Source organism: Balaenoptera ricei, chromosome 21 (genome assembly GCF_028023285.1).
Source record: "Balaenoptera ricei isolate mBalRic1 chromosome 21, mBalRic1.hap2, whole genome shotgun sequence".
In the NCBI taxonomy this organism is placed as follows: domain Eukaryota; kingdom Metazoa; phylum Chordata; class Mammalia; order Artiodactyla; family Balaenopteridae; genus Balaenoptera; species Balaenoptera ricei.
The window spans coordinates 24,047,398-24,062,936 of record NC_082659.1 but is presented as its reverse complement, the minus strand read 5'-3'; the positions used below and the strand labels follow the sequence as shown (position 1 = coordinate 24,062,936).

The window sequence follows — 15,539 nt, the reverse complement described above, 5'->3', positions numbered from 1 at the left end:
ACTAACCCCACAGTCCTCAGCTCAGGAGGCTCCCTTCTTTGTAAAAGAAGACTAAAATCTTAGGAACACTTAAGTTACTTAAAATTTAAGATTTTTCTACATCAGATATTCTAGAAATGATTCACTGGCAGCAAACCAGAGCAAAAGATTAAGATTTACAGGGTGGCTTTCTGTTCTTAATGTGTGCTTAAGAGTAGAGGCAAATGAAAGCAGAAGTCACACACAAAAGAAAATATTTCAGAAATTTGAAATATTTGAAAGAGATGTTCTTTAAAAAAATTGTTCAAGGAGGAGCCAACTGGTAGGCAAGACAAGATGGCAGTTAAGAAGAACATGGCTATGACCCAGCAATCCCACTCCTGGGCACATCCCTGGAGAAAACCATAATTCAAAAATATACATGCACTCCAGGGCTTCCCTGGTGGCGCAGTGGTTAAGAATCCACCTGCCAATGCAGGGGACACGGGTTCGAGCCCTAGTCCGAGAAGATCCCACATGCCGCGGAACAACTAAGCCAGTGAGCCACAGCTACTGAGCCTGCGCGCCTAGAGCCTGTGCTCCGCAACAGGAGAGGCCACGACAATGAGAAGCCTGCACACCGCGACAAAGAGAAGCCCCTGCTCGCCGCAACTAGAGAAAGCCCGCGCACAGAAACGAGGACCCAACGCAGCCAAAAATAGATGGATAAATGGATAAATTTATTTTAAAAAGATATATATACATATATATATATACACACACACACACACACACACACACAGGCACTCCAATGTTCATTGCAGCACTATTTACAATAACCAGGACATGGAAGCAACCTAAATGTCCATCAACAGAGGAATGGATAAAGAAGATGTGGTACATACATACAATGGAATATTAGTTGGCAATAAAAAGGAACGAAATAGTGCCATTTGCAGAGAAGTGGATAGACCTAGAGACTGTCATACAGAGTGAAGTCAGAAAGAGAAAAACAAATATCGTATAATATCGCTTATATGTGGAATCTAGAAAAATGGGTACAAAGGGAGACACAGGTGTAGAGAACAAACTTATGGATACCAAGGGGGGAAGGTGGGAGTGGGATGAATTGGGAGATTGGGATTGGCATATATACACTACTATGTATAAGACAGGTAACTAATGAGAACCTACTGTAGAGCACAGGGAACTCTACTCAATGCTCTGTGGTGACCTATACAGGAAGGAAACCTAAAAAAGAGGGGATATATGTATACATATAGCTGATTCACTTTGCTGTACAGCAGAAACTAACACAACATTGTAAAGCAACTATACTCCAATAAAAATTAAAAAAAAAAAAAGAAGAACATGGCATGTTTCTGCTCTGTCTCATCCTCCATCTTTCTTATTCTTTTACAATTGGAAAAAGGGGTACACCTGAAACCCAAATGAAATAGTAACATGTGAAAAATACATGTCATTACGTGACCCCCACCATATTCACTTTAAACCACAATGATTTAACTATTCTTATAGTGACAAGCCAAAGGTCATAAAGTATAGAAAGAACTCAGTTCTGCACATAACTAACATTAATATGGTGCTTACAAATGGCTCTGTAGGGATCCACAAACCCTAATCCAATTCCAAAACCTAAAAGCTCAGAAAGCCTAAAGTTGTGTACAATGGGGGGAGAAGGGTCGTATATGTAAATGCATTGGGTGGCAAAACATGACCTGAAATGACTAGTTTTCATTTCTCCCACTTAGTGTAACTATTTGTTTCACTGGAGAAATAGTAGTCTCCTTAATTACTAGGCTCTACCTTAGACCTCACTGGGGGTATTGTGTTTAGTGGGTTATACACTGTGTTATTTTTTTTTTTAACATTAATCCATTCATTTTATATTTAAGTTCACGAGTCACATCCACATTATGCCCCTAGTAAAAATTCTGAAAGGCCACAGCAAAAAGCAGGAAAGGATCACCTCCATAGGGGTGTCTGTCTATGGGCCCATGTTTGCTTTCCAACCCCCAAAAGAAACACCTGACCCAGCACCCTCTGGGAAAATCAGCCTTTGATTCAAAGAGATGCTTGTTCAGTGATGATTATTACAGCCCTAGCCATACCATCAGCCCCCGGGGAAGTCTATAACCGAGGCAGGCAGCCAGGAGGAGAGAACCTTCCTCTCACCAGGAATTAACTAGCTCCAAGCAAGAGATGGGTGACTTGGTGCCACAGGGGGAAAGATAATTTAGCCACTGTGTTCATGATGAGCATTCCCATTCACTCGCGGAAGCCCTTCAGTGTCACGGGTGCCTGGAACCAAATGTAATCCTCCCAGGCTGTAGCTGGGATGGCAGGTCGGCCACGGGATAGGGTCACAGCCAATCTGTGGCCCAGGCTGGGCACTCTGTAGTTGAGCTTGGGTCAAAACCAGTCTTCTCCCCAGTCGCGGTGACCCTATGCCATGACGATGGTGCCCATGAGTGGAGGAACCTGCAGCTCACTGAAGGCATCAGCCATGAAAATGGCTCAGAAGAGGCGGCACAAACAAGCTGCTGTGATCAGGCTCGGGTCCACGCTGTTGGGGACCAAGCGGGACAAGTCAAGTTCGCAGAACTCCTCGGGACTGAGGGCATTGCCCCCAAGGAGGATCAGCACTCGTGGTACAAGTGTCCGGGCAAGAGACCCTCCAGGTGGCTGAGGACGCTCTCCAGTTCTGCCAGGGTTTGCTGGTATTTCCTGCTGCTCGCCTCGGCAGTGGCCCGAGGTTTCTTCTTCACCACATCCTCTGCCAGAGACCACGGCCAGGGGCTGCACTTCCAGCTCCGGGGCCGCCATCACGACCTCCTCCCCACTCTCCGTGTGGTTTGAATCTGTGTTACCTTTTAAAATCTAAAAGATTTTGAAGCACATCTGGTCCCAAGGATTTCAGAGAAGGAAGTGTGGACCTGTATCAACTCAATCACCCTTATCACAACCCTCTGAGATAGGAGTTAATTTGCAAACGAGGTTAACTAAGGGTTAAGGAACCTACCCAAGGTCAAAAAAGTTGGTAAGTGTTAAAGCTGAGATTTCAATTCAAGCAGCTCAGAGCCTGGACTCTTAACACTATGCTACGCAGTCTTATCTTTTCTCTTTTACAGCATCCAGATGAATGAGGTTTTGGATTTTCTAGTCATAATTACCAAAGTTATTCATGCAGGACACAAAAAAATCTTGAAAACCATATTGAGGCTTCAGGAAAAGAACAATAAGTACTGCATTTTAGGAAAAAGACTGGGTCTATATTTATGCCTGTATTTCATAAACCACACTCACACAGCGCATTGCTCCAGATTAGCGTTGTGGGTACAGGGCAGAGCTCGAATGGGCTCTGTCACAGCCATCCTCGGTTATCGAGGAGCCATTGCCAGTGGGTGTGGAGGAAGTTGTCTAAGCACACGCTTTTTTCAATCGCCCCTACTGTCACAAGTGGATGTTTCAGGGGACATTAATATCGACACCATGATTAAAGAAAAATTATTATGGGGGGTTAAAAAAAAAAAAAAAGGTCACGATTAAGAGTCATCGCATCGGGCTTCCCTGGTGGCGCAGTGGCTGAGAATCTGCCTGCCAATGCAGGGGACACGGGTTCGAGCCCTGGTCTGGGAAGATCCCACATGCCGCGGAGCAACTGGGCCCGTGAGCCACACTACTGAGCCTGCGCGTCTGGAGCCTGTGCTCCGCAACAAGAGAGGCCGCGACTGAGAGGCCCGCGCACCGCGATAAAGAGTGGCCCCCACTTGCCACAACTAGAGAAAAGCCCTCGCACAGAAACGAAGACCCAACACAGCCAAAAATAAATAAACAAATAAATTTAAGAAAAAAAAAAAGAGAGAAGAGCCTCTTAAAAATAAAAAAAAAAAAGAGAGTCATCGCATCAGTGGTGACAGCTAATGGCCAAGCTGTTTAGCCTTTCCCTGGAAACCTTAATTCAGTTACTAGTATCATCCCCAAAGCCATCCTGACCTTCCCTCTTCTCTCCGCAGGAAACTTAATAGGCCTCTTACTTGGTGCCCTCCCACTCTTGACAGCAGGCTCGGGCTCAGGCCCAGCCGGTGCCCTCGGCCTCCCTACCAAGATGGCATCCGGCAGGGTGTCCCGCCACCGTAAGTGCGGCTGCACACCGGACACAGCTTCCGGCTGTGGGGACTGCTCTCCAGTGCCGCGTGCATCAGTCGAAGGAAGAGAAAGGCAGGCGGCGTTCCGAGGGCTTAAGGGGCACCATCTTTAGCAAAACAGGAAGACTTCAGGGAAGACAGCGGGAGTAGGGAGAATGTAATTAAGATGAGAAGGCTGTGACCGGGCCGGGAGGGTTTACAGAAACAAGATAAATGACTGGCCGGGAGGGTTTACAGAAACAAGATAAAGTGCCACCAACACCGCATTTGGGAGCTGCCAGAGTCAGAGGAAGTGAGAAGAGGGAAGAAAACCTTCAAGGGACACAGGAGTGCTACAGAACGAAGGGCAAAAGGGAAAAAAGCGATGAGGACCTGGAAGTGCAGAGAATGAGAAAACGGAGTGTGAAGAATCTCAAGTGTTTTATTTCATTTTTTGGCTTAATTATGCCTATATCACCAGAGGGAACATTTGGCATACTAAAGGTTCAAAAAAGTATGGTTCAAAATTAAGTCACTTCTTGCTCTTAGTTCAGTAATTTCCCATATTTTTCTATCCAAGTTACTTCTTTCTCTAATATGTGTAGTCTATAGGAGGCTGATCATGATGTTTCTGATATGATTGTTAAGAGGATATACGAATAAATAAACACTACAGTGGGAAAACTCCCAAAACATTAGATTTTTTTTTCTATTTTTGGAGGGTTCATTTTATCCACATTTAACAGCAAGGAAACAATCTTGATACTACCTAGCGTCTGTAACAGAAAAAGGACAGAAACTAGGCATTATGATGGAAAAAGTGAAACACTGGGGAGTTGAAGAGATCCACCACCTTATCCATCTTTCTAGACTGTTCGGTCTCTGGAACATTTCCATTAATGGGCAAGAAACATCCTAGTGCACTATGTACACCTGTTATTTGTAAACTCTATGACATGAATCATGCTTTCCCCACAATCTGGTCTACTGAACTTGACTTTTTTTCTATCAGCCTAATACCTGTGCCAAGTTTGAGGTCTGCAATTTTAGCTACACAATGTTCCACTGCTTTTTCTACCCTGGTTAAAAATTTCCCTACTGGCTTTGCTGAAAATCAAGAAGAAACAATATACCAGACCTATTAAAAGCAAGTTAAAGAACAATTTAAAACCCCAGCTTTTTAGACTACACCGGAATCTCCTATTTGTGTACACTCAGGCACTCAAAAATTATTTGATCATTATGGTTAGTGTGAAAATTTGATAATTACTATAGAAAACAAAACAAAATAACAAGTGCTGCCGAAAATGTGAAGAAATTGGAACGCTTCTTCACCGTTAGTGGGAATGCAAATTGGTGTAGCTGCTATGGAAAACAGGATGTCAGTTCCTCAAAAAATTACACATAGAATTACCATATGATTCAACTATCCCACCTCGGGGTATATATCCAAAAGAATTGAAAACAGGATCTTGTAAAGATATTTGCACACCCATGTTCATAGCAGCATAATCCACAATATATCCAGGAGGTGGAAACCATCCAAATGCCCATCAACAAATGAGTGAACAAACAAAACAAACTGTGGTCTATACATACAATGGAATACTATTCAGCTTTAAAAAGGAAGGAAATTCTGTCACATGCTACAACATGGATGAACCTGAGGACATTATGCTCAGTGAAATAAGCCAGTCACAAAAAGACATACTGTATGACTCCACTTATACAGGATTACCTAAAGTAGACAAATACACAGAAACAGAAAGTAGAATGGTGGCTGTCAGGGGCTGGAGGAAGGGGGGAAATGGGGAGTTGTTTAACAGTTACAAAGTTTCAGCTTTGTAAGAAAAAAAGTTCTGGAGATCTGTTGCATAACATGTGAATATACTTAACATTATTGAACTGTACATTTTTAAATGGTTAAGACGGCAAATTGTGTGTTTTAACCACAATTAAAAAAATTTTTTTTAATTATATAAAAGAAGAAGCAATTAGCAAGAGAGAAGCAAATTGAAGATTACCTCTACAGAAGAACTTTTTTCTTGTAACTTTCAGAATGTCAAAAGATTTCTAACGACATTCCTTTTTTGAGATGTTCACTGCAAGTCAGCCTATTTAAGGTTCTCTTAGGTCCTATTATAAAAGGTTCCTTGTAAACCATGAATGTGCCTCTACATCATTATGGTATCCTGAGAAAGGACCCTCAAAGGAGATTTTGCTTTATGAATTATCAAAATTACTTTTTAACTTCTTAGAAATTGCCGGTTCATGACTCCTCCGACTCAGCTGTAAGATTCGACAAGAAACATAGAAGAAAGAACACATCCTTTCTGGCTTTAGGATTAAAGTGATTTACTTTTAACTTACACACCCATAAAGTTTATCCTCCAAACATTATTTAACATGATCACAGCTCACATTAACTTCATCTAAAATTAGGTCAAAAATAACCACGAGTATTACAGTATCAGAGTATGTTTGACACTTCCAAGTAAATTCAGATATTCCCCCTCTGCAAACAGACATTTCAAATAAGACCGTATCTTTCTATTTCTAGCTCTGTATATAAATACAAACTTGACATAAACAGTGGCACATCTAGGCTATTTAATAATATATATCATTAATACAAAGGGAAAGAAAAACATAAAAAGGTAGAGTAGTAGCACGTCTGTACTTGAAATGCTTCTCCCTTCACCCCCCCCCCCCATGTGTGTTAGGATAAAGAAGTAAATAATTTAATTCCAACTGCAGAAGTAAATGGTAATTCTTAATCCTCTGTGAAAGGTAATCAGCTACACCTTTTTTTCTTCGGCCGCACCATGTGGCTTGTGGGATCTTAGTTCCCCAACCCGGGCCCTTGGCAGTGAGTGCAGAGTCCTAACCACTGGACTGCCAGGGAATTCCAGTTACACCTTTGCTTGAATAAGTGTTTCCTCTACCAAGTCACTTAGAAGTTTCAGGTAAAATGGCATTCTTGGCTGCTATCGTCTTCCCTACCCCTTGCAATAATGACCACCATCAACTTCTGGTTCCACATACTGTCAGTCTACTTCACTGCACAGGTAGGACAGATGGGGCAAATCTACTTAGTTATACTCTGTATCTGATAAAGGTTATAATGACCACCCTAAAACTTGGGAAGAAGAAGAGTAAGACTAGCAGTTGGCTCCGAAATTTTACAATTATTTAGAGAACCCTGCTGATTAGTTTTTATTTTACTAAAAGCCACTAGGCTATTTATCAGCAACGGAAGAGGAAGATGGGAATGAATACTAAGCAAATAAATATCTAAAATTGTGCTCTAAGACAAACTTCCATAATAGATAAATCATTTCCTAAGTAAAAACAACAGTTTTGTTTTTGTTTTTGTTTTAAAGCACTCAGAGTTCAACACAAAATTCTTCTGAAGTGAACTTGCTTATCCAAGTGGCAGGCTTTGATAAGATCAATTTTAACGTTTGACCTATAATCCCAACAACTCCAGGTCAAACTGCTACACGTATCATGACGAAGAGTATAAACGTATAAAGGTTCATTATTTATTCAATTCAACTGTTCTCACTTATTCAAATGTTCAAGAAACATTAAATCCCATGAGCAAGGATCTCTGCTAGTACAAAATCCAATCGTATGAATTCAACACAATGAATCCATCTTTCTTTTGAAAACAGAAACACAAGCAAACCATAACTGCATGAAAAAAATGTAAGGGCACCAGCAAGCTGTGGCAACCACATACCCCAGCCTTGGAGAAGCAGAGAAGCAGGATGACATGTGCTGAGAAAGCTAATGTAGTCCTAAGTGACAGTAATGTTAGATAAAGGAATGTAATGGTGCCAACATGTTCTGCATAGAAGGGCTATACGCAGAGCACAAAACCCCATCTGAAGACTTCCCAGAGAAGAGCAATCAGGTCAGAAAATCAACTGGAAACTATGGCATATAAAAATGGTTGAACAAAGTAGAGATGTTTATCCTGAAGGGAAAAATACAAGGCTCAGGAGAAATTTGACAGCACATTTAAAATATTTACAGCTGCCCTGTACAAGGAGTTGGTTAATTATGTTGTCATCCAACTAGGCAGGAATAGTACTGAGCATGGAAGTCACAGTTCTAGGAGTGCAGAACCACTGAAACTGTCCCTAGTAAATGGGCTACCTTGGAGAATAGAAAGCTCCTGGCAGCAGGAAATGTTTAAAGTGTTCAGAAAAGTGAAAAGAAAACCTGGAGTAATTACTTTTCCGAACATCTAAACATCTTCTGGTGCCAGGAGCTTTCTATTCTCCAAGGTAGTCTGTTTCACTATGAACAATTATTTTCTTCAAAAGAAAAATGGGGATAATTATTGGAAATAACTAAATTCCAAATAAGGACTTAAGGAAATGTCAGAAAAATTGTTGCTCCTTCCCTGTATTTATCCATATTCCAAATGTTTTTTCTATCTTGAATCAATATATTGCTGACTTAATCTAACCAAAGATTGTTCTTCTCCCAGTCACCAACTTACCTTTGAAACCTCTTCAAGATTATTCCGGATACAGAGTCTTCCCTAACTCATCACTCCACCACCACAAACACACAACCACACACAGACTGTGCACACATCCCCATTGGCTGCTGTCTCTTTAATCTGTGTATATCATCAACACAGTACTCATTGTCCCATAAGGATTACTGACATGAACAGAGTTCCAATTTACAGCAAAGACTGTGAATTTAGGAAGTCATGTACCATAAAGTACTAGTACTACTCAATTAGAAAGGTCTATGAAATTTATGAAAGAATTAAGTAAATCAAAAAGCGATGCACCTTATATCCAGAGAAAACCATAATTCGAAAAGATACACGTGCCCTGCAGATACACGTTCACTGCAGCAGTATTTACAATAGCCAAGACATGGAAGCAAACTACATGTCCATCGACAGATGAATGGAAAGAGAAGATGTGGTACACACACACACACACACACACACACGAATACTACTCAGCCATAAAAAAGAATGAAATAATGCCATTTGCAGCAACATGGATGGATCTAGAGATTATACTAAGTGAAGTTAGACAGAGATAGACAGATATCATATGGTATCACTTATATGTGGAATCTAAAAAATTGATACAAATTAACTTATTTTAAAAATGACTTACAGACATAGAAAACAAACTTATGGTTACCATAGGGGAAAGGTGGGGGGGGGATGGATAAATTAGGAATTTGGGAGTAACATATACACGCTATTATATATAAAACAGATAAACAAGGACCTACTATATAGCACAGAGAACTATACTCAATATTTCGTAATAACCTACATGGGAAAAGAATCTGAAAAAGAATACGTGTGTGTATATAATTATATGTATAAAACAATCACTGTGCTGTATACCTGAAGCTAACAGAACATTGTACATTGACGATACTTCAATAAAAAAATTATTTTTAGAAAGCAATGCACCTAAAAAGACGGCCAGTGAGCATGTGTTCTAACTTGGCGCCTTCACAAGGAGTTAGCAACCACTTGGATGGTACGGATATGTGTCTTCTTTGGACCTGTGTCCTTCAGAAACATGTTTTAGGATTTTCTTCATTTTCAGCCTTGCTTAGATTGTAAATTCCTTAAGGACAGAGAGGTCTTCCTTTCCCTGTCCCACAAAAGCCCTCCTTAGGAGCTGGTTAAATGAAATTCCATAAACTGCTCACAAATAGAAAGCCTACACTTGGAGAACTAAATTGTGTGATATTGTGTGTGTGTGCGTGTGTGTGTGTGATGAGGGAGTAATTATTATTATTTTTGAAAATCTGGTAGAATGAAACACAAAGTTCTTTTTTTCTGTTCTTAGTGGACAGAAGAGACCACTGATAGTAACTCCCTTACCTTCAACTCTCAGGTAGTAATCCCTGATACACCTAATTTCCTAAGAGTTGTGGAAACCAGAAACTCCCAGAGTTCTATTACTGGGTTTAATACCAATCACAGAATTTCAGAGTTAGAAGGTAACTTAGAGACCATCCAATGTAGCTCCCTCATTTCACTGCTTAGAAAAGTGAAGTGACTTGATGATGCAGGACTCTATAGACAGTTTTTTCCCTTTTCCTTTTTAAACCACAAACAAAATATGGGCTCACTCACCTCACGGAAGTCACTGCATTGGTTTAGGACCACCTGAGACTCATGACTGCTCAGTTACTTTATTCTTGAAGTAACCCACACTTGGAAGTCATCTCTTAAGATACCATGGGTACAATGACAAGTCTTATGTATACAATGGCAAAAATCAGAACACGGGAGTTCTAGGTCAAGTTGATAATTATAATAATAATGACTCAATTATAATAAGAACAGCTATCATTTCATAAACTCCGGCTATACTTAGTTGATTCAATCCTATGCATACGATATCTCATGTAATCACCCCAATGATCCTGCTACGGCAGATAGAATCACCCCTGATTTACCCATGAGGCTCATTCTGCCCAAAGACAATACCTCAAAGTGCAGAGTCTGGATTTAAACGCAGGCCTGTCTGACTTCAAAGCCTGTGCAGTCTCTGCTGTGCCACTCTTAAGTACTGTCTTGCAGTTCCCTCAGAGCCGTTTCAGTTCTCTAGGACGTTTCCAAGTGTTCGGAAAGGCATACACAATAAAAAGTGGTCTGGTTCACTGCAACAAGAAAGGGCTTAGAAGCCAGGCCCACCAGGCTTAAGAGTGCTGACACCATCACTCACTGGCTCTGAATAACCAGGGCACATAGAATAGAGGTATTATGAGAAGCTTAACAGGGCAAATTTTAAGAAATGAAGTCTTACTGAATTAAAGTTATTCATAAATCATCGCCCTTAAAATTCACAGGATTGGATGGAACCTGATAAATCACTCCAAACAATGTATGACAACCCTAGAAAGAAAAAACTCACCCCCCCCCAAAAAAAAGATATTTTAAAATCCAAACATAAGAGAACTCTGTATTTTGCCTCCCTTGTGGGTGTTTATTTTGTTTCACAATTAAGTGGCCATTGGAAGAATAAGTTTCTTCAAAGTTCTGGAAAGTCATCTTAAATTAGGCCCCGGAAAGAAATGGAATCTCTTTTAGTAATGACTCTTGTTTTCTTTGAAAGTTCATGTTTGGGTCAGCCAAGTTTTAAACGGTAAAATTATATTGCTGGGTTGTTATTCAAGTTTGGGGGTTGGGTGGGGATGAGGCCGCTAGCTATTTGGATCACTGTAGGACAGCTTATCTGGTTTCTATACTGAAAGAAGGGTCTATTCTTAGGCAAAAGACATCATCATTTTAGAGGAGCAGAAGCTTGCACTGGATTTTTATTGAACAATCCGCATGGGAAGACTCCAGAAAAGTCTCTCTCTCTCTCCAAATAAAAGCTGTCTTCAGAGCTTGTGTGATTTTTCTTGAGTCAATGGAATGTCCAAGCTAAAGGGTTCTTCTTTTGTTGTTTTCCTATGTTGCAATATAGCCAGATAGAAAACAATTGTGTAAGGATTTTTTCCCCCATTTATTTATTCTTTGCCTTGTTGTAACAAGAAGAAAGCCACGAATAGTAACAAATAACTGAAACTACTGCTAAGTTACGAATGAGCCAGAAGCTGTACTTGGTTTTATTACAATAGCTATAACCCTGAACTTAAACTGTTAGTCATATGACTAATATGCAAACCACACTCTCACGCTCTATTAATGAAGCCTATCTGATTTTAATATTACCATCTGCTTTTAATGTAACTACCTTCATGGACGTAGTCATCGCACAGGAGCAAAGGAAGTGGTGTGGCTGATAGGAATGCAACACAGGTAAGCGATTCCAGTTAAGGCAATACTCCTCAATGGATAAAAAACGTTTCACTCCAAGGAAGGTTTAAGTAGCCCTTGGCACCAACATCCTCAAGGGACATCAAAAGAAGTCATGGGCACCTCTGTGGTCAGAACTGTCAACACCAGATCAGAGGTCCTGGTGAAGATTTCTTGCTTAAGGGTAAAAATTAATAATAATAATAATAATAATAATGCAAATGAGATGCAGGGCTAACTTGTCTACAGTTTTTCATCTAACCAGAGACTCAGGACACCTCATCAAAGGGGTGAAAAATCATTACTTTTTGACCAGAGGGTCAGTTTCAACAACTATAGGCTAATCTGTCAAATTAAAGATGGGTTCTAAAGAAAAGTGATCTTTGGGACGTTAAATAAAAAATTTTAAAACTCTTTTCTTGACAATAGAACTGTATGATCAGTAATACGTATACTGATAAGCACCCTTATTGAATGAGAGAAGAGAGATGAGAGATGAGATGAATGGAGTAGGCCTTGCTCATTTTAAAACCACTTTCACTTATATATTAAAAGTTAATCACAGGGGCTTCCCTGGTGGCACAGTGGATAAGACTCCACGCTCCCAATGCAGGGGGCCCGGGTTCCATCCCTGGTCAGGGAACTAGATCCCAAATGCATGCCACAGCTGAGGAGCCTGAGAGCTGCAACTAAGACCCGGTGCAACGGGGAAAAAAAAAAAAAGTGTTCATTAAAAAGAGTAAATCATACCCACAAATAATTACTTATCCTCCCACACTGTCATCATCTGCTTTACTTTTCATCATTTTCACTAAGAAAATGGCCTTGTTTTTATTTGTCTTTAAATTTCAGCAGCTTGCACAGTGCCAAGCACATGGTAGACACTTAATATATCTTTTTGGAGTAAGTGAACTATAAGAGATAGGTATTTTTAAAATTCATAGCACTTTCACCCATATCTCAAGAAAAGTAAATGAAGATGAGGCAGAGGCTATTATTTTGGCCTTTAGGAGAAACTACTACATAGGGTGTTAGAACGTGTCTCTCAAAGATATCCATATATTCTCAGACATGTATAAAAGGATTGTTGCATGATTATTCTACCTTCTCCAATTAGTAACTGAGATAGCTACCAAGAACTCAAACACCAGTCTCTTCCTATAACACTTAAATACCACTAATTTTTTAAATGCTGTCATTTTGTAGCAGGAGGTATTATGGTGATAGAACCGTTTTGTATTTTGACTGTGTCATACATACCTACGTATGTGATAAAATTTAGAAACTAAATATAAACACACAACAAGTATAACTGGTAAAACCTGAATAAGGTCAGCGGATTAGAGCAATGTTAGTTCCTTGGTTGAGATATTAGATTTTATACTACAGTTATGCAAGATGTATCACTGGGAGAAACTAGGTGTAGGGTACATGGGGATCTCTCTGTGTTATTTCTCACAACTGCATGTGAATCTACATAACAGTACATCATGGGCCTTGGAATAACCCTTAGGAGGCAACAAGTATCAGGCTGCAATCTCAGCATTCATTAATAGAAAAGGAATATCCAGAATACCAATTTAACAATTGCAGTGAATTAATCAGTCCTTATTAAACTACATCTTGAATACAGTGTCTCCAGGAAAACCAGGGAAAAAAAACCCCAAAACACACAAAACTTAAATCCATTAGTCAATGAAAAGTACCGCTTTGTTGCTTGTGTTGGGTACCAGAACACATCAGTGGCATTACTGTAAGGGACAAGAATTAGGTCTTGCACCACTAATATGTGTATGGTAAATTATCCAACTGCTGTGTGCCCTGCTGGGCTGAGGTTGAACAGAGTCTCTCTATCTGCTCTTACCTTTATTGACCAAAAAAATAAAAGAAAATATGGATTTCTGGTGCTTGGGAAATGTGAGGTGGTTTAAGAGTGGGAGAAAATGCTGCGTGTGTGGATGGGAATCATTCTGTGTTTTTGTTGTGGTAGTGGTTGTTTCTTTGTTTTTAATTCATTACTTTAAGCTCTATTCAAATAAACTATTTTTTTAAAATGCTGTCATTATTGCATTTCTGTTCGTTGATATGACATACTTTGTAATGTACTTTGGGGGAATGGGTCAAAAGTTATTCAACAACTCACCAAAAGATTAGTTCTCTTTAGGGCTTCCTTGGTGGCGCAGTGGTTGAGAGTCCGCCTGCCAATGCAGGGGACACGGGTTCGAGCCCTGGTCTGGGAAGATCCCACATGCCGCGGAGCAGCTGGGCCCGTGAGCCACAACTGCTGAGCCTGCGCGTCTGGAGCCTGTGCTCCGCAACGGGAGAGGCCGCGACGGTGAGAGGCCGGCGCACCGCGATGAAGAGTGGTCCCCGCTCGCCGCAACTGGAGGTAGCCCTTGCACGGAAACGAAGACCCAATGCAGCCAAAAATAAATAAATTTATAAAAGAAAAAAAAAAAGAAAAAAAAAACAACTCATGATATAAAAAAAAAATAAAGATTAGTTCTCTTTATAAGATATGAAAAATGTGCCAAACAAGTGCATTTCAGGGATATACACCATGAAGCCTCTTCTCTGTTTTCGCCTCTCAAATACCTTACTCCACGTAAAGCAGAAAATCAAGGCATGCAACGTGTTGTTTCTTATAGAAATACTACAGGTATAGAGCAATAAGTATGATTCTCTCCTGTACTGCCAACAGTGGCAAAGGGACTTGTGCGATTTCATATTTTTTAAATTTGCCAAGTTTATGTGTAGATTATATAACCAAACAGTTGCAAACAAAAATATTGTTCTATGAATCAAGTTACTAGGGATAGGGCATTTAATTTACAAATTACTGTGATTCAATTTCTTCTAAAAGCACTTTCCCCTCCCCCTCTTTCACTTTAAAAATAGTTTAAAATTCACAAATTGACCTACATTTTGAAAAAGGAAACAACAGCAAATGTATACCACTTTCTAAAGCATGGAAACCTGGAGATAATAGTGTCATTTATTGGGCTGCTGAGCTTAGAAACTATGTAGACACCAAGAAGCCAAAACATGAAGGAAAATAACTGCAAGAAATTAATGAAAGGGATCTTGCTGGGTAACGTGAGGCCCCAATTGCTAAGGATGTACTGAGACCTACTATAATTGATTAAACTTTGACTACAAAATAAGGTTATAAACTTTTTATATTTCACTACAAAAACTGGGGGACATGTATATCAATCACTGGGTGATGTGGTTAAGGCTTGCAACACTGTCATTAGCTTAATTGCTTTGCTTTTTTAAAAGGGAAAACTAAATACCCTTCCAGGAGGCCTGGATTTCACAGCTTTTAATTTAGGCATAATTTAGTTTTGAAAGCACAGAGAAGGTACTGCCTGGGGAGTCCAGGAAGGCTTTCTAGAAGCAAGCTGTGTGCTTGAAGGCAGAAAGGCGGTCCTGGCACAGAGAGCGTGGGCACTCCAGCAGCCCCTCACCCCGAGCCAGCCTCATGGCCATCCATGTGACTCCACAGTGAGGGCTGATGGCATAGACCCATCCCACATCCAGACACAATGTTATATGGCAAATCAAGCCACTTTTTTGGACCTCAGTTTCCTTACTTGTGAAAGGAGAAAAGCCTAGACTAG

General features: G+C 40.3%; 1 protein-coding gene and 1 pseudogene across 3 annotated transcripts in view; both read right to left on the bottom strand.

Moving 5' to 3' along the window:
- The window catches only part of RBPMS (RNA binding protein, mRNA processing factor), a 181,325-nt gene that overhangs the window by 133,899 nt on the left and 31,887 nt on the right, over nt 1-15,539 (bottom strand). The window lies entirely within an intron of this gene.
- On the bottom strand, nt 2,209-4,181 carry LOC132356718 (MAD2L1-binding protein-like; annotated as a pseudogene).